Raw genomic sequence first — 19,432 nt, 5'->3', positions numbered from 1 at the left:
GGGATTTGACCTCCAGGAAACAGTGGTGTGGCTGAGTGACATGAGAGCATGGCACCGAATGGTCTTTGGGGATGGTCACTCTGCTGACAGATGATGTTGGGTTGTAAAAGAGAATAAAGAACAGTGCACAAGATGATTTGTTTTGTCATCACGTAATAGAGAGGAAAAGAGTGATAAATTATAGTAATAATTGCAACATAGCTTATTAAAACAATAACTCTGAGTACAGCAGTTAGAGAAGTACAGTACAGTACAGTACAGTACAGTACAGTACAGTACTGTACTGTACTGTACTGTACTGTACTGTATTACTCTTTTGGGGAGATACTTAAAACAACAAATGAGACTTTACTGAACTTGTTGCTTACCACATAATTCACCACTTGGTAAACACAATGTAATTACAGTAACATGCTCACCTTTCACTCTAAAATTACATATATATAATAATTGGCTTATGGAACAGTGAGTGTAATGATTGTAACACTTCACAAAGAAGTAAATAGAAGATTAATGTACATCAACAAAACTTTTGATTACTGACACCTACTGAAAGGATTATTTTCTCTAACAAAGAACTCCAACTGTTTTTGTTTTTATGTATCACAGAATATAAGCTAAGTACAGTACAGAACAATAATAGCTCATATAAACAATCACTGTGAAAATAATCTTTAACCTTAAATGTTATTTATATAAAATTATCTCATAAATATCATGTTTCATAGATATACTGTAGTGTAGGTTCTGGAAACAGACTTTATGTAAATTAAAAGTGGAAACTATCACATTTAAAACTGTTAGTCTGGACCAGCCCAACACACCAAAAATTATCAATAAATCCGGTGTTTTAGCAAATCCATAACCAAGTACCTCAAACATCTTTCCATTGGCAATAACAATTGGACACTGTTATTCAGAATGACAGATTGACTTGGAATCAAGATGGTGAACAGTAGCCTTGACATGATGTCTGTGGTGACTGGGCAGGCACAGCTTTATAAGACCTCCTGTCTCCCTCCAGAGTGTAACCTCTCAACTTGATCTCCCTCAATTGAGGCCAACCTGTTTGACAGGGAGGGTTGGGAAATCAAATTATCTAAACCAGATTGCTCCTAGCTGGTGAGTGGGGGTGTAGTCAGAGATCCTTAACCCCACATGGTACAGTATAGCTGCTGTAATAAACAGTGCCACTTGGCTTAAGGGTATACAGTACAGTACAGTATATTGTTCTAAAAATATGAACCTACATATTTCACTTAATTATACAGTAACACAGCGAAAGTGATAAGTTGCAGCAACTGTTGCTGCAAGTACCAGAGAATTTGAAGAAAAAAAGTAGCTATAGCGCAGGAGGTGGGCGCCTCGAACTGGTTAACTACGTTACCGCTAAGGGCAAATGGTTTCAGTCTCAATAAACAAGAATTTACAGATGCCAATGCTCTAAGGTACAGTAAGCCAGTAGAAGGTTTGCCCTCCCAATGCGTGTGTGGCTCTTCCTATGACGTCGATCACGCCATGGTGTGCAAGAAAGGGGGCCTCATATGCATGAGGCATGACGAAGTAAGGGGTCTCACTGCAAATATGTTGAAGGAAATCTGCCGTGATGTCAGGGTAGAACCGACCCTCCTTCCATTGGACAATGAGAATTTCCAACATAGGACTTCAAACACATCCAACGAAGCCCGTGTTGACGTCAGTGCTCGAGGATTCTGGACGCGGGGACAGCGAGCCTTCTTCGACATCGGGATTTTTTTTATCCCATGGCCGCATGTCACCGTAACTTAGCTCTCGATGCTGCACACAGGAGGAACGAGAACGACAAGATAAGGGCATACGAGGAGAGAATTCAGAACGTTGATCAAGGCAGCTTCATTCCTCTAGTGTTCACAACCTCTGGTGGGATGGGACCGAGTGCAAGATGCTTCTACGCCATACTGGCGGAGGTGCTATCCAAACAGAAGCAGCAGCCCAGAAGTTATGTTACAGCCTGGATGAGTTGTTGACTGTCCTTCTCTCTCCTTAGGTCGGCTTTGCTCTGCCTCAGGGGAAAAAGAGCATCGGCTCCAAAGCCGACAACAGTTGCAGATATTGACTGAGGCAAGTCACTGAATGCCGCATAGATCTGCGGCTCAACTAACTCAACACAGCTAGGATAGCTACTTATGTATTAGGATATTTAATTTTAAGGTAATAAAATGGTGGCGAAGGTATGGCTATAAGGGGAGGATAGAGGCCATTAAAAAAAATATATATATTACACACTGCTGTGTCATTAATGCTGAGTGAGGTGCAAGACTTTCCTTGTTAATGCATCTTATAATACGAGACTATGTGATAATGTGCGAGAAGATTTCTGTGAATACTGCACTGTATAATAAAACTACAATGATGCCTTGCAATATACTTATGAAGTGTTTATATACAGTACTGTACTAAGGTAAATAGGAAGGCCTTGTAGGAAATAGTGACTTTGTATGATTACTGTATGTGGAGGTCTACTACACATGCTCTCAGTGTTTACAGTGGAAGAAGTACAGCACATGTGTGAGAATTAATGTTGGTATTAGTGATTGACTTGAAATAAATGAGGGATTACATTAGGGGGGGGTTATGTTTACCTGGGCATTTTAATGTCAATATTGTACAGTATATGGATCAAGCTATATGAGAATATGTGAGAATGAACAATTGCAGAATTTAACTTAAAAAAAAAAAAAAAAAAAAAAAAATCGTTACAGAAGGTCCTCGTTATAAGAGTGTTTTCAGTTAAGTGGTCAACTTTTTGTGGCCATCCACATAAAAAGACCCAGCATTTAAGTGGATTCCACTCAAAAACAAAAAACTTCCGATAAAATCTACGAATTTTTAGCTGAAGCGTTTGAAACTTGATCCTCTTCCTGGCGTCATGCATGCACACCCGTGCCTCTCTCCCGCTATGTGTCATCCAGACCGGTGCTGTGTTGTGTTGTGTTAACTCCTGCCTTTGTTGTGTCTTTTAGTGCATATTGTGGTGAATTATTTTATCACTTTTGTAGCCATGAGTTACCAACCCAAACAGAGTGGTGTAGCACTCAAAAGGAAGCACGCGAACTATAGTATAGATGTAAAATTAGAAGTGATTAGGGGAAAGAAGAGTGGGAGTGGACAATCCACCTAGCCTGTTTCTTTTTCATCCTCTGACTAATCTTCCTCTCCCAACTCCCACCTCTATCAATCCAATCAAACCAAACATCTCTGTTTGAAGCTCAGAAAATAAAAAAATTTATTATGTTATTATATATTTTAAAATTTTTAAAACATTATAATAAGAATTTTGTCTCAATGAATCACTGGAGTGAGTGTACACCAGCTGGCACAACTTACATTACCTCAACACAATGAACTTTAAGGACGTTAAATAACTTATAAAGTTAAATAATTTCTTAAAATAATGTTATCAAGTGATTAACAAATGTTTCTAAGGTAAATAATTGTTAAAAGGTATCACTTAATTTTTTTTTTGAGTGTCGTGTACAATGTCATGGTCCTAAATTTAACTACTTCCATTATTTCTTATAGGATTAAGTCGCAGCTTTAAGTGGATTCATTAATTATCAGAGGCATTTTTCCGGTCCCAATTAACCACAGGTAACGAGGACCCCCTGTACACCTATTGTATATAAATGATAAATTAGCAATGCTTGCTGAACTTTGGGATACTATGAAGAAAATTGTACAGTACTATATTCTGATTAAGTTTGTTAAAGATGAATGCTGGAATACTAAAGTTATGGTGTTTCAAAGGGAGAGGAACTCTTAGAAGAGGTAAATGGCTCAAAGTACATTCTGGTGAGATGAGTGTTTGAAGTGCACAGTAGATGAGATATTAATCTAAACTTATGACAGCAAAGCTGGAGTTACAAGTGAAAGACTGACAAAGAGATGAACAGACTATATATACCTGTATATAAGCAAATTCATGAGGCCAAGAAGTGTAATGTTAGATAATACAAGAAGAGAGATGATGGATTGAGTGGAGTAGAATTGTTTCCCATGTGATAGTGTTTGGATACATACACCTGACAACTCCTCCTTGTATGCATTACGAATCACCATGAAGTGTTATGATCAAAATGGATTTTACGGATTTATAATGCTTGCAGTCCTCTTGTGCTGCTTTCCACCGAGTGTACCAGCCTGAGAGATAGGGTATCCTTGGCCAAGGTTGTGTTGTGAGTGCTGTTGGTTCATCTTTGGTGAACAATCTTTATCAAGTTTTTGTACATAAAATTCATCCCAAAGACCCTCTTAACTAGATGTGTTTACTCTTTACCAGTTAACAGTCTCGTTACAGAAGATCACATATGTCACAGTTTCTCCTCTGGCTGTTGATTGTAGATAAGGTGCCACTTTGCATGAGATGGCAGCATGATGAATAATGACCTCCTCAGGGGATGTATGGGTAAAGGATATTGGACATAATGGATGAGTTGTCAATAAGTGTTTTTTTCACTCATTACTCCCTTAGCTACAATGACCCCAAACAGAAAAACTCAGGGCTATAGTCAGGAGGCTGGGTAAGGGTTACAAACAAGTTAGAACACCCCAAATGTTAAAATGGTGTCAATCCTCTCTTGCTACCGTCGGGGAATGTGTAAATGAACTCGACAAAATGCATAGGAAACATATGTCAACAACCTGAACCAACACACCCCCCTCAGCAAAGCCTGTAAAGATCCAAACACAATCAAAGCTAATAACAATGTGGGCTCATGTCTCTAGCTATGACATGCTACCAATTAGGATTCGAGAACTCCTTGATACGAAGTCTGTATTGAGAAGTAATCTCTAACTTTATGCTGGGCAAACAACATGATGAGTGTGATGTTCCATATACTGAGTGAGAGCTTGATGCTGCCCTCGCCAGGGGTAGATCCACTGCCCCTGGTGAGGATGGTGTCACCTGCAATATCGTTAAACTATTAAGGCGTGTGCCAAGGGCCAACTACCCACATCATGGGCCAACAGTATTGTTGTACCAATACCGAAACCAGGACAGAGAACATATGTCCTCGAACATAAATGGCTTCACTTGGTAAAGGTGTACATAATTGCATCACTACACTTAACTGTACATGGTGATGAAAGACACAGATGCACCACATTTCTTGACCTAAAAGCTGCATTTGATATTGCCAATAGGCAACTTATATTGTATGAACTAGTGAAAATAGATATAGGAGGTCGGCTGTTACACTGGATAAGTGGTTACCTCACTAACAGAAGGGCTGCTGCACTGTTTCATGGTTACAAAAGTGAAGTTAAAGATATGGCACACCCCTCCCCCAAGGTGGAGTACTTAGTCCCACTTTGTTCAATGTTTTTATGAATACATTATTAAATTTAACACTAGACAACCCCAGCAATATCAACTATGCTGATGATATTCTTGTACATACTAAAACTCAACATAAAATGCAAACCACCCTGAACCGTGTCCACGCAGCCTGTGAGAACCTCGGTCATATTGCCTCCACTGAGAAAACTAAGGTGTTCAACAAACAAGCTGGTAACCGCAAATACAGCCCCGCCAAGTTCAAGATAGGGAACAACATTATTGACTATCACTCTTCTTTTAAATACCTTGGTGTTTCCATTCCTTGTACCTGCCCTGCCATACAACAGCTAACCCACCAATGTACTGACAGAATGAATCCTCTTAGAAGTGTAGCCGGGTACAGCCCACATTATGGTGCTGATATTAGAATTGTTAAAACAATGTACCTAGGCTATATAAGATCTCTGATAGATTACCACACACCAGCCCTGGTCCTTCATGATGGGAAAGGCAATGACCAGCTTAAAAAAATGCAAAATAAAGCCCTCAGAATTATCCTAGGCTGTACCATGAGCATTAAAGTACTGAATATGAGGAAAGAAATAGGTATACCCAGTGTCAAAGATAGAATAATTGAAGTCAACCTCATGATAGCCCTGAGACTTTTGCGTGGTGATCCTGATAACAATGTTTCCTTAAAATTGCTAAAATGTATGAACCATAGGACTGGTGAATCTAAATGGATCCAAACTGCAGCAACACATATGAAGATGTTTGGACTAGACCACCTGTACAAAGTTGAGACACAACAGCGCTTCCTGCCACCCTGGCGGACAGTTCCCTCTGATATCACAATACCAACATATCCGCCTAAACGATTAATTATACAAAGTATTTGTCTCCAACACACTACCATAAGGAGAGCTCTTGAACACATACACATCCTACAGACTGATAACATCACACAGACCATCTACACTGATGGATCTCTTAACACCGCCTGTGGGAGGGCTGGAAGTGACTCAACCTAATGGTAATACAATTGAGAAAGGAGTTAGAATTAACAGCTGGACATCCAATCTACTAACTGCATTAGTTGCCATACTCACAGCCATTAAATCTATTGAAACCACTGTCACTGACAGTCTCATAATCACTGACTCTCTATCCTCACTACTTGCCCTTGACACCCTCAACTCAAGTTGTCACGCGCTTGTTTCTGAAGCCAGACACGAATATGCGTACCATGTTGACCGGGGTGTCAAGATCAAACTGTTGTGGATTTCCTCTCACATAGGCCTCAAAGAACATGACAGAGTTGATGCCCTCGCCAAACTCGTCAAACAAAGACACTGTTGAATACAATCTGGGTCTGTCAAAAAGAACCCTTAAAACTGTAATTAGGAATGAACTTATTGATGAAATTGACGCATGCAGACAAATGCAAACAGGCACTAGTCGATCAATTGTTTACCATGATGAGATGTATCAAGTGAAACATGTATATGGAGCAAGTAACAAGATCACTAGATTACAAGATGCTGTAACCGCTAGACTAAGGTTAGGATATAAGTACCTCTGGCACTATGCCCCTTGACTGTGTGAAGATGGAACCTTTTAAGGACAGGTCCAAGCACACTGTGTGTGATATGGCACAACACTTTATCACTAATGGCAAGATAGCTGACATATTAAGAGGGCATCCACTTTTTTGCACTTAGTAGCTATATCAGTTCACATGTATAGAACCAAACACACAATGGGCTTGAATACCTCTCACACAAATGTCAATAACAAAGTGAGCGGCCAGACATACTGCCTCACACTCCTGTACTCACGCAGTTGTTAATAAGCTGCCCTTTATGTACATAACTAAACAAAAATTATTTGAAATGCTGTGTGACATTCAATGCCATAATATCCTGACCACTGGGGTTAGTTATACAGACCCATTGTGAACTCTACTCTGTAATCCTTTTGTGCTACCGCTCACAGGATGAGTATGGGGGTGCACAATAAACTAGTTGCTGTAAGTGGCTAAATTAAAAATAATTACAAATTAAATCAGGTTGGCAGTGGACGCACCATGTGGCTGGTACACCTGCCTTAGTATGTTACATTAAAACATTTTATAGCACAGGGTAGTTCATTTTTAAATAATGTACAGTACTTAAAATAAAATGTGTTAGTTAAAATATTAATTTAATATTGCTAAAATTTGAGATGGGGAGATGTGGTCAAGTGTTCACAGTCGTAACATCCAAAGGGTGAAACATCCATCCACACCTTGATGACTGGAGCTGCTGATCTCACTGGCCAGCCAAAGCCTACTATAATCTTAGCCCCCCCCCCCCCCTTAATATAAAAATACATTCCCTAATTAGTGTGTGGTGATACAGCCAACTGTGATACTAATGACTGCAATATATCAAGGGTTTATTATATCCTAACATAGCAGGAGCAAGACCATGGAAAGAGTAATTGCTAAAAGAGCATACCTGAGAGAAATGAATGGTAAGAGGTACAGTACATACAGATATCAAAGGTAACATGACACAACTGGGTAAGGGATTGTGTGAGAAATGGGTGTCTTTCAGGGACAAATTTGTGAGTTCTACTTGAGTTTCCCTCTAAGCCAAACACAGATATTCATTAGATCATTTCTCTGTACACATATACCTGATGAATCATTTCTCATCAAAAATATAAGCAGTACTGCCATAGTCTGGAAAAGTTGAACATGTGGAAATAATTAACAGGCAAGATGTTGTGAACTGATCTTGCAAGCAGTATTATATCACAGTATGAGTGTGGGAAAAGTGTACAGTATAAGTTTTGTAAAGCTTATGTACAGTATTGTTTGTGAAACTGAAAACATCCCTGAATTAATTAAACATGAAGTTGTTATCAACATACAGTATGTTCACAAACAATGTTTTTACCAGTTATAGTTTCACATTTCTGACATTCAACATGTCCCAAGAAATTGTCTGGACAACATTGACAATAGAATATAAAGGTGACCTCTTAAGTCTTAAATAAGATAACTAGTTAAGTTATGCAACAAATACCTATTATTTCACATCAGAATGAACATACTGTATATCAGCATTACAAGTACAAGTATATTTTCTTCTCTTACAGGGTATAAACTCTCTTGAGATATCATTCTTCACAAAATGGAAGAACATCATACTGGAAAATGTTAAAAAAAAAAAACTGTTGAATAAAAACAGTGGTAATAAAGCTGTCTCAACTTCCAGAGATAATGACATGAACAAAATCCCATCAATTCTGGTTATATTTTGGAAGCAACAGGATTTAGCAATAATACAGTACTATAGTATATATATACTGTATGTAGTATATATATTGTATATATATACTTAAGGCTAAATAATAAGAAAAAACAAAATCATAACTAAGTTTCAATAGTCCAGTACAATAATAAATGGTGAAGTGTTAACTTGTGCAGCAGAATATACCAGAAACAGCCAAGACTAGTACTGAACTACTGTACTACAAACTAAAGAATATTTATGATGAGATTGAAGTACAGTACTGTATATGAGAATAATAACTGATGTTAGACAGCATGGATGGTGACTTAGTGTCTTGCTGGAGTGTTCCTCTATGTTGGAGTCTGTCTGTAATGCCAAACAATATTTAGTTGTAGTTCTAGAAAGTTTTTATGTACAGTATTGTCTTAATTTTTATAAGAAATAAATAAATAAACAGATAGAAAGATATTTCTTCAGTAGAACTGTCATATGAGCGTGGAAGCATTTACAAGAACACCCTGAATGATGAATGTTTGAGTTATGACACTTTGGTATTATGAACAAGCTTTCCAGAACCTGAACGGCTGTTGACAAACACACTCTTGGATTTACAAATAAAATACGAGAGTTTTCACGGAACACGTTCGCTGGCAGACAACTACTGTACACCTGAGCCTCGCTTTATGCTGTGGCTGCATTCTGCGACAACACAGCATAATAGGAATCCGCATATAGTATAGTGAATACTTAATCTTAGGGTAAAATTAGGATATGTTCCACAGCTACTAAAAGTCAACAGTAATGCTATAAAAGTTGTGGAAAAATCATTAAAATACTCTAATATGGCTTAGAAATAGAGATAATATAATATAAAATTAGTGCACCATATCTTCTACAGAATGCATAATAGGGAATCTTTTGTGCATAAAATGAATTATGGGTGGAAATAGGGTCATCGCATAAACGTGAATTCACATACTGTACATTGAATGCACATAAAGTGCGGCTTCAGTGTACTTCTATCCTCCACTTGGCTGGGAGGTGTTTCAGTGTGCTTGGGTTTGTAGCATCAGTTGCCTTGTTCAACGCCCTTTTCTAAGCCTGTAAGACTGTTCAATTTAGGTTTTTCCTCACTTTTTAGCACCTTTTCTTAACCCCAAACATGGCTGATAAGGGAATAAACATTTCTTATAATACTCAGGAATCACGGGAAGGGTAGTGCCACGGGGTGAATGCATAGTGTCAGTATCTCAGCCTCCCGAGCTGTGTTATTGTTATTTTTCAACTCATATTTTGGGGAAGATATATATATTTGTTTTATTTTTTACTCTGTTACATGCACACACAATCGTTTTTATAGAACATGCAAAGAAAATAATAAAAATATTACAATAAGGTCAAAAATATAAAGGGGTTAAGCATTTATTACATGTGTGGGAGCTAGCACAACAGAGTAGTGTTCTCTCAATGCTGTGTTGTCTCGTGCTAGTGACAAAATTACTCATAAGAGTCCCGGCCCAGACATGGTGCATCCCTGAGTGCTGAGGGAGTTGTGCAATGAGCTGGCTGAGCCCCTGAAGATCCTGTTCAGTAAATGCCTGGATGAGCAAAAGGTCCCCAGTGATTGGAAAATGGCTTATGTGAGTCCTATATTCAATTAGGGTGATTATCACTCCACGAATAACTGTACAGTAGACCAGTGAGCCGAACAAGCATAATATGTAAAGTACTTGAGAGCATTATAAGAGATGCCATGATGGAACATCTACTACGAAACAACCTTGTAAATGATTGCCAACACGGTTTTATGCCAGGGTGCTCCTGCTTGACACAATTACTCAGGGTAATGGATATTTGGAACCAAATTCAAGATCAAGGTGGTAATATCGACAATATTTACTTAGATTTTGCCAAGGCTTATGACAGTGTACCCCATGCAAGGCTGAAAATTAAACTGGAAGGGTATGGGATTCAGGGAAATGTCCTAGCATTACATGGTGGGTGGTGCCAACTGGTGCTAGATGTTCCACTTTGGCCACCATACCCTCCTCGTTTGTTATGATGAGGTCCAGTGGCATGGGTGTTAGTGAGGTAATTCAATTACTCTAATAATAAACTTTGAAATATGTTTTGAAAACTCAAGATTTGGACTGACTTGTAACTGACAGTCAGTTCTTTTGAAGGTGTTTTAAAATATCTGAATACGATTGATATCACAAACTGGAGAAAAGAGTAATATCTTATTTTCAGTTTGTGAACTCAGCTGAATACTCATTAGTTCTAAACTAATGAGTACCAAACATCATGTTCTTTTGTTATGCAGAGCAACTGAACGATTTTTTCCACTGTAACTGTAGTATTAAATTTTGGAATGTTTATTTTGGGAGATCAGCATTTACACCTGTAACTAAGGGGTAATGCATTCCTTTGAAGGTGTTTAGTAATATTCAAATAGGATTTGATGGAGAAACTGGATGAAGGAAATAGTGTTTCCCCATTTTAGTGTTCCAAGCTGAGGGAATGCATACAATACAGTAATCCTTCCACAAGACTATTGTTCGTTTTACAGTAGATTACTGTGTGTTGAAAGCAACAGATGATGTTAGCCTGACAATGGTGACCAAATAGATTTATGTCATTATGATGGCATGTACAGTTCCAGCTGACTGGCCGCAGAACATGATTGTGAATATGCTGTATAGTACAGTAGTTACAAGGGAAAAAGTGATGCATCTGAACATGGAGATTGCAGGGACCAGAAGCTGTTGGATCAGGTTATGAAAGTTGTGGAAAAAGCGACCAAGAAATCAGTAAGGGCGAGAGTGGACATTATTAAAATGCAGTTTGGGTTCTCCCTGGTAGGGGACTACTGAGGCATTATTTACAGCCAGGTAACAAGAGAAATATTTTGGAAAGGAGAGAAAGTGTACTTCATAGCTGTAGATTTAATGAAGTAAAAGCATTTATTAAGGTGTCTCATGAGGTAGTGCAGCAAAGTTAGGAGTCAAGGAGTGTACTGTATGAGTTGTTACGGCATTGCATGGGGGCTTGAAAATCAATGAGAATACATGTTGAGGAAAATGAGGAATCTAAGGTGAAATTAGGGGTCTATGAAAGGTCTGTCTTGAGTCTCCTGTTTATTATGGTGCTTGGGGCAATATCAAGATATCAGGACTGGTCTGCCATGGGAGTTGATAGCAGATAGCATTCAAGAGATGGTGGAGAAATTTAAGAAATGGAAGAATAGAATTTAATCAAGGGTAGGAGTTTGATTGTGGCAATAACAAAAGTAATGGATGAAGACTTATGGTAGAAAGTGAAAAATGGCCATGTGCTCTCTGTTAGAATGATGTGTGAAGTAATTCAATAATGCACAGTAAGTGAAAGGTGGGTACACATGTAGTGCAGTGGTGTAAATGGCAGATTGCAGGATGCTACTGACTTTAAGTGCACTTTATGAACACTCTCAACAAAAACTCCTCTAACACCTGAGCACAATGGATGTGAGAATGAGCAAAATGGGACTTGTCATCTTGGAATGGTTTCAGATTCTTCGGGAGTCTACAAGGATCGTAAAGATTAACAGTGGGGATATACCCCTGGATTGTGTTGATGAGTTTGCTACCTGGGTGACATGATCAGTGCTGAGTGTGGTGCTGAAGCTAGATCACTTGCAAGAGTCAGAAGAAGTGGCTGAAAGACATTTAGGGAGCTGTTGCCTTTATTGATAGTGTGAGGACCTTTTCTAACCTTGAAAGGAAAGTTGAAAGTAACTGGTGTATGAAGTATGTTGTATTATGGCACTGAAACCTGGTAAGTTAAGTGGATGACAAATGTAGACTTGAGCGAGTTGAACGGACATGGATGTGTAATGTGATGTTCAGAAATAAGAAGGCAGTTCGGTGTTGAGAATACTAGTGGTTTTACATGGAGGTGAGCTGAGATGGTGCAGGAATGTGGAGAGGACAGGAGAGACCAACTTGGTCAAGAGATACATGAATTTGAATGTGTAGGGAGGAGGAGTTAAGGGTAGGTCAGGAATGATTTGGGGAGTGTTGTGAGAAAATACCAAAGTATCCAGTGTACTCTATCTGCACTGACCCTAACAGACTGTCAGTCAGCCTTATCGGGACTCATGTTCACATGACCAATAAAAATATAAATATGAGAAAATTCTTACCTGTATGTTAATATTTCAAGTCTTAAATAAACTTTTAACAGGTATCATCTGTCACTCATTGTCTTTGCTTCCTGGTTGAGCTTGATGTGACCAAAAGCTTCCTGCAATAACTTGATGCTCCTCTGAACACTGCTGGCATCATTCTTGTATTCTCCAAGCATTTTTGTCAGCTCATCAATCTGTAATGCAAAATAACATCATTGATGAATATTCAAGTTTCTAACTATGACTGTACTATAAATATTTGTTAACACAGCTGTCTATCCATGATCCATCATTTGATATGGTAGTGAACTGACTTAATTCTGTGATTACCATGATGTGAGAAAATAGGACACATACACAACTACAATGATACTCTCCTCTGAATTATATTAATAAATAATGGTACCTGTAGTACCTTAAAATGCATTTTATCAGCAAAATGAATTCAGTATTAATGACCTCACAGGGTAAAGATGTCAATGTTATGTCCATTATATATGAAGCAATGAGCCATGAACCTGTAATATTAATTTTTTATTAACTGTTACAAGTTTGTCCTCATCAATATGCTTTAACCCAATAGTACTGTACAGTGGTAACAAAATTGTACCAGTATATTTTTTATACATACAACAGTAAATGAAAATTCTTAACAAACTAACATAATTGTTTTCCTTCATCAAGTTTGTTCTCTTCCTCATTAATTAAAAATGAAACTTTAAATTTCAAGTTCTTTCTACCAACCAACTCAATAAATTTACAGACCTCTTTTTCATAATCTGTGAGCCTCTGAAGCTTGCGATGGTTCTGTATTCTTGCGTACAGCTCTTCAGTGCAGTAACCAATATAAAGAATGACTATAAGCAGCAACAGTACAGACATGCTGTTTCTTACACGTCGCCATATAGCCATCTTGCAGACACCATTGTCAATTACTTACTAAAGCTCTGGGTCCCTGGCCTGTGTTGCACTCTGCTGGCTGTACCTTATGTTATGCCTGAAAATAAAATTACTGTACAAGCATCAGTAGAGTACTGTTACTTATAACAAATAAGCAAAAGAAGAAAAGAAACAATTGGGCTAAGTTTTCAAGCTAAATTGTGACCATAGTTTGAAGCATGTGTTGAGTGGTTGCATTTTACATCTTACAGTACAGTACAGTATTTTGGTTAAATTATTACAAGTACACTTGATACTGTACAGTATCATGTTGATTTTATGCAACATCTGTTTTGTTTTCTTTTGATTACAGGTATTCATCATAAGTTAATGAGAAGACATTTAAAAACACATAGGCAACTCTTAAAATTGGTAATCTATAAACTTAATTCTTAAGACAAAAACTGGGCTATACTTGGCATCATGTGACATGGGAGTGAATATTATTCCTTAATTCACCAAGATGAAGCAAAGGTATATAATAGTTTTGTGTATAGCCTTCACTTATATAACTATTACTGTCCGTATACAGCATTTGACAGAGGCTTATACACACAGTACACTAGTACTCTTGATCTTTGGGACAGTTAGTATTGACGACTGACCCGCCGCCAATTTTTCATAGAAAAGTATTTAAAAACACTGCAATTTCACTGTATTTTATAGTGGGCACTGTCATAGTTTTGGCAAATGTGTTAAAAAGTGGCTATTTCTAAATTGAACCTTACCTTAGTTGAAAAGAAAAACAAGCGGCAGAAGTGTTGTTACAAGACCTCACCAACCTAACCAAACAATCCTACCTAACCTTACACTAACTCCCTAGCAGTGAGGTTCCACCTTTTGGACCTCCCCAGCATATATAAAAAAAAACCAGATAATTATATAGGAATTGATTGAAAAAAATGATGAAAACACTAGATTTTCATTGTTGTAGTTTGTGGAAATATGTTAAAAATTGGATATTTAAAAAATAAACATTACTTAACATTTGTGGGTACGAAAAACAGACCTAACCAACCTAACCAAACAAACCTACCTATCCTTAGTGGGGCCCCTCCGGTATATTAAACAGAAAGAACTTACTATGATATGGTGAAATTTGAGGCATTTTCTGGACTTGAGATGATGCTGCCACATCGGCACTATGTACCCCGGGCGGTTGAGTGATATACCTGTACTGTGTTGGCGGTTTCCACAATAAATGATTATCATATCAGAACTCACTGATGAAAATAATGTAAGAAATTAACAGTCTCTATGTAAAGGAACAATGCCGTGATCTTTAAACAATTGAAGGGTCTCGTTGTCTTTACCCCAAAATTCACAAATTACGTCCATGTAAGATTGGCGACAACCTTCACACGACATGCTAAAAAAACAAACTGCCCCGGGCCAAATGTGGCCCTTAGAATGGTCAGGTGTGGCCCGCGGGATGACGATAAAATTTATCAGCCGTGAAATTTGATAAAAATAGATATGAAGGAAAAAAATTAAATATGATCGAGTCAGTAAATTCTGAAATGATCTTTACATCATTGTGGCAATAATTGAATTTACATTGAGCTCTTAGTTTCAAAACACAAATCAAATTCTGCATATGCAGTATATGCCTTTTGTTACCCTATTATTAGCGTTAATCATGTTTGTCAAGTAAAATAATTTTACATACTTAAGATCAGACAAACCCAAATGATGCACTCCTGGTAGGCCAAGTGAAGCAATGTGTGAAGCTGTAAACCTCAATCTTGCAAATATGTGATATAGCACTTGCGTTGGCCCTGAAGAGGGTAACTAAAATAAGAATTGGCCCTCGAAAGGTTTTGAGTTTGACACCACTGTGGGCCTATTTTTTTTTTGGTATTACAAGTATTGCGTTTACACACCGTTCATTCCTACCACTAATCTATTATCATATTCGAATAAGACGTCTAATTTTAAGATAATTTTCATCTATTACATTACCGGCGGAAATGTATAATAACGGAGATAGCTTTTCCCAAAAAAATTCTGTTTTCTTCCATTAACCTCCCTCCATTATCGTCTGCCTCTCACCCAACACTGCGTGTCTCTCGCGTCTCCTTCATAAATCATCACGTGCATGCGTACCTGTACACGTCGCGCGGCCACTCAAAAGCGTTTTTGCTTTTGGAACCAATTAAAATGATTTTGGGTTTAATTTAGAGTATATTTGGCCCAATCAAAATCGAGTTTTATTTTGGGTCTCTCATATTTTGAAATTCAAGTTCAGTTCCGACCATGGAAGTCTGCGATGGGTGTCACTTAGTATATGGAGCTGATTGCGAGTTTTTGGAAAAAAAAAACAAAGAAACTATAGCATTTTTTCGATCGCATGGTGTTCTTCCAACCTCAGTAAAGTGTACTAAGAGCAAAACTGAATGTAAATATCGCAAAGACCAACATATGTGGCGTTGGGTAAGAATCCCAGAATGCAACGACGAACAAGAACCAGGCCAATAAGGTAAGAAATAGGTGATTCCATCATATGGTGAGACTCAGTTAAGTTAGGTTAGATGAGATTAGGTTAAGTTTTTGTTTTTCTAGTGTTTTTTTTTTGTGTATTTTTTAGTCGCTTAGCCGCTTTTTTTCGGAAAACGTCAAACGAAAAAAATCGCTTAAACAAAACGGCTAATTTCCGCCACAAATGAAGGTCACATTTGGTCTCAACACACACAAATACACTAGAAAAATATATTTTTTACTTGCAAAAAGTGAACGGTTTGACAATGCAAATTTACCTTTTGTTTTAGTTTAACAAATTTATTGACAAAGCTTGTAGTACAGTTTGCCTATTGTGAGTAATTCAGTCAGGTCTTGACACTGGGGGTGGTATCACTTCTCACTGCTGTCAGGTCTGGTGGGTATCCTCTTCAACCAACTGACAGTCCCTAGCATATCTCGGGGACCAGATGGGGTGACATCTTTAAAACTGAACTATTGAGATTACCATGAATAAGTATTTATAAATAACATGCTTAAGAAATGAGATACTTAATCCTTGATTGTTAATAAGTATAAATTTGTAAAGTTTCTACCTGAACTTGGGTGTTACGAGGGGGGAGGTAAAGGCCTGCACCACAACACTCACTCCATCACCAGTCACCAGCCTCGACGAGCTTAAGATAACTTGTCGAGTGACGCCCACGGTATTCTTCCTAAGCTGTTACAATATAATTAACTGCATGTGAGATATAATAGGGTTGCTTCAATTCTGTCAGCTACATTTGTAATATGCCTTACCAGTAATAAGGAAGAGACTTATTAAAAAAAAAAATCTTTAGTTTATCTTCCCTCACTGCTATGGTTCAGCCGGTCGGTTATTTTCCTGTTGGTATATTGTTACGGCCCTCCTCCTTTCACTTTTCTTTCTTTTATCTTCTTCACCACTGATCGGCTCGTTAGCCGCTTGGGCGATCGGTCACGTCTCTGCCACACACTGTTGGCAAGTACTGGGCATGTACTGGCTCCTGAATGTACCTGAACCTGCTCCAGTGTTGGTCAATCCTTGTCTTGAAAGAGCTCACACTCGGTGCCGTCACAACACTCTCTGGTAGATTGTTCCAAGAGTTTACAACCCTCACTCCGAAAAAGTTTGCCCTCACAGTTTTCTGGACTTGCGGCTTCTTCAATCTTGCTCTGTGACCCCTTGTGGGACGAGCGTCCGCCAGCTCCAAGTAAGGACACTCAACTGAGTAGTGCCCCCTGAGATGCTTATACACCTCAATTATGTCCCCCCTTGCCCGTCTGTAGTATAAGCTAGGAAAGTTCAGGCGCTCCAATCTCTCAGGGTAGCTGAGGTACCGAAGTGCAGGCACCAGTCTGGTGGCCCTCCTTTGAACATTTTCAACCAACTGACAGTCCCTAGCATATCTCGGGGACCAGATGGGGTGACAGTACTCCAGATGGGGAAGCACTTCACTCCTGAAAATCGTTACGAGGGACGGACGGTCTAGATATCTGAACGACCTTCTTATAAGACGCAATAGTTTATTTGCCTGATTTACTTTCTTCTCGCAATGGCCTGAGAACTTCAGCTCATTGTCAACATACACACCTAGGTCCTTCTCACATTCAGATTCAAATAGTGCAGTTTCTTCATCCCGTTGGGACATATGGTACGCCTCCTTACCGTTTGTACGCCTCAGGTGCATCCTCTTACACTTCGTGACATTGAATCTCAGCAACCATTTTTTCGACCATTCTTGGAGCCCACAGAGGTCCTTCTGCAGCTCTTCACAGTCCGCTTGGTTCTTGATTGCCGGAAATAACTTGGCATCATCAGCAAACAATTGTATGGAGGAGTGTACAACGTCAGGCATGTCATTTATGAAACAAACAAACAACAGCGGGCCCAATACACTGCCCTGTGGTACCCCACTTGTGTTAGGTACGGATGACGCTTTCGTGCCATTAATCACCACACACTGCTTGCGGTCATGTAGAAAGTCCTCTATCCACGTTAGGACATTGTAGTGGACGTCTCCCCTACAACTGCGTAGCCACAGCCACCACCTGCTACCGCCTTCCCTAGCAACCAACCAGATGTTACCGTATCTTAGCAACGGAACCAGGAACCGGCGACTTCTCGGGTTTTCCCAACATGACTCATAGCGGCTGCTGGGTATATAAGCTCTGTCTCTCCATTGAGATTCATTCTGACCATTCTTCTTGAACAAGCAACACCTCCTCCTCCGCCGCTGCCTGGCTGCCTTCGCTTCTCCTCGCCTGCCTGGCGGTCCTCGCTCCCGCCAGCGAGCATGGCGACCCACCAGCTGTCCTTCTCTGAGCTTCCTCACCAACCAACTCTCATTCTGCCCATCTTCCTGAACAAGCAACACCTCCTCCAGCAAGCTCCACGCTGTCAGCATTCATTCAACCAGGAGGCCAGCAACAGGCAACATCTTCTCTAACGAAGCTCCTGCACATCTACCTCCTTCAACACGCTACTCACCGAACGTCTTCTACTGAGCAGCTCCTCACCACATGGCACCTCCAGCACCAGACTGTCTATCATATAACTTATATTATACAAGAAAACCACATTAGAGTTTCCTTCCATCCTGAGTGCTAGACAACATTAATATCTCGATACCCCTACAACATTTCCCCAAATTCCGAACCCTTCCAGTTTGATTTTCAGCCTTTCGTGGGGTACACTGTCGAAAGCCTTGGCAAAATCTAGGTAAATATTGTCGATATTACCACCCTGTTCCAGAATATGGTCCAAACATCGTACCAATCTTCAAGAGTGAAGTGCTTCCCCATCTGGAGTACTGTCACCCCGTCTGGTCCCCGAGATATGCTAGGGACTGTCAGTTGGTTGAAAATGTTCAAAGGAGGGCCACCAGACTGGTGCCTGCACTTCGGCACCTCAACTACCCTGAGAGATTAGAGCGCCTGAACTTGCCTAGCTTATACTACAGACGGGCAAGGGGGGACCTAGTTGAGGTGTATAAGCATCTCAGGGGCACTACTCAGTTGAGTGTCCTTACTTGGAGCTGGCGGACGCTCGCCCCACAAGGGGTCACAGAGCAAGATTGAAGAAGCCGCAAGTCCAGAAAACTGTGAGGGCAAACTTTTTCGGAGTGAGGGTTGTAAACTCTTGGAACAACCTACCAGAGAGTGTTGTGACGGCACCGAGTGTGAGCTCTTTCAAGACAAGACTTGACCAACACTGGAGCGGGTTCAGGTACATTCAGGAGCCAGTAC

General features: G+C 39.4%; 1 long non-coding RNA gene across 3 annotated transcripts; it reads right to left on the bottom strand.

The window, feature by feature from the left end:
* Positions 1 to 7,468: 7,468 nt before the first annotated feature.
* LOC121879893 lies at positions 7,469 to 17,175 on the bottom strand. 3 transcript variants are annotated; one of them, XR_006091461.1, is made up of 4 exons: positions 16,964 to 17,175; positions 13,532 to 13,763; positions 12,782 to 12,960; positions 7,469 to 8,967 (listed from the first exon to the last, which is right to left on the bottom strand). It is a non-coding gene; the product is annotated as an uncharacterized LOC121879893 (long non-coding RNA). The 3 variants fall into 3 exon arrangements; XR_006091462.1 differs by lacking the exon at positions 16,964 to 17,175 and adding an exon at positions 16,759 to 16,937; XR_006091463.1 differs by lacking the exon at positions 16,964 to 17,175 and adding an exon at positions 14,789 to 15,491.
* Between the last annotated feature and the right edge of the window lie 2,257 nt (positions 17,176 to 19,432).

The sequence above is a fragment of the Homarus americanus genome, unplaced genomic scaffold (assembly GCF_018991925.1).
Source record: "Homarus americanus isolate GMGI-L3 unplaced genomic scaffold, GMGI_Hamer_2.0 scaffold45388, whole genome shotgun sequence".
Lineage (NCBI taxonomy): Eukaryota > Metazoa > Arthropoda > Malacostraca > Decapoda > Nephropidae > Homarus > Homarus americanus.
Note: the sequence above shows the minus strand (reverse complement) of the source record. Positions and strands in the feature narration are given on the sequence as shown.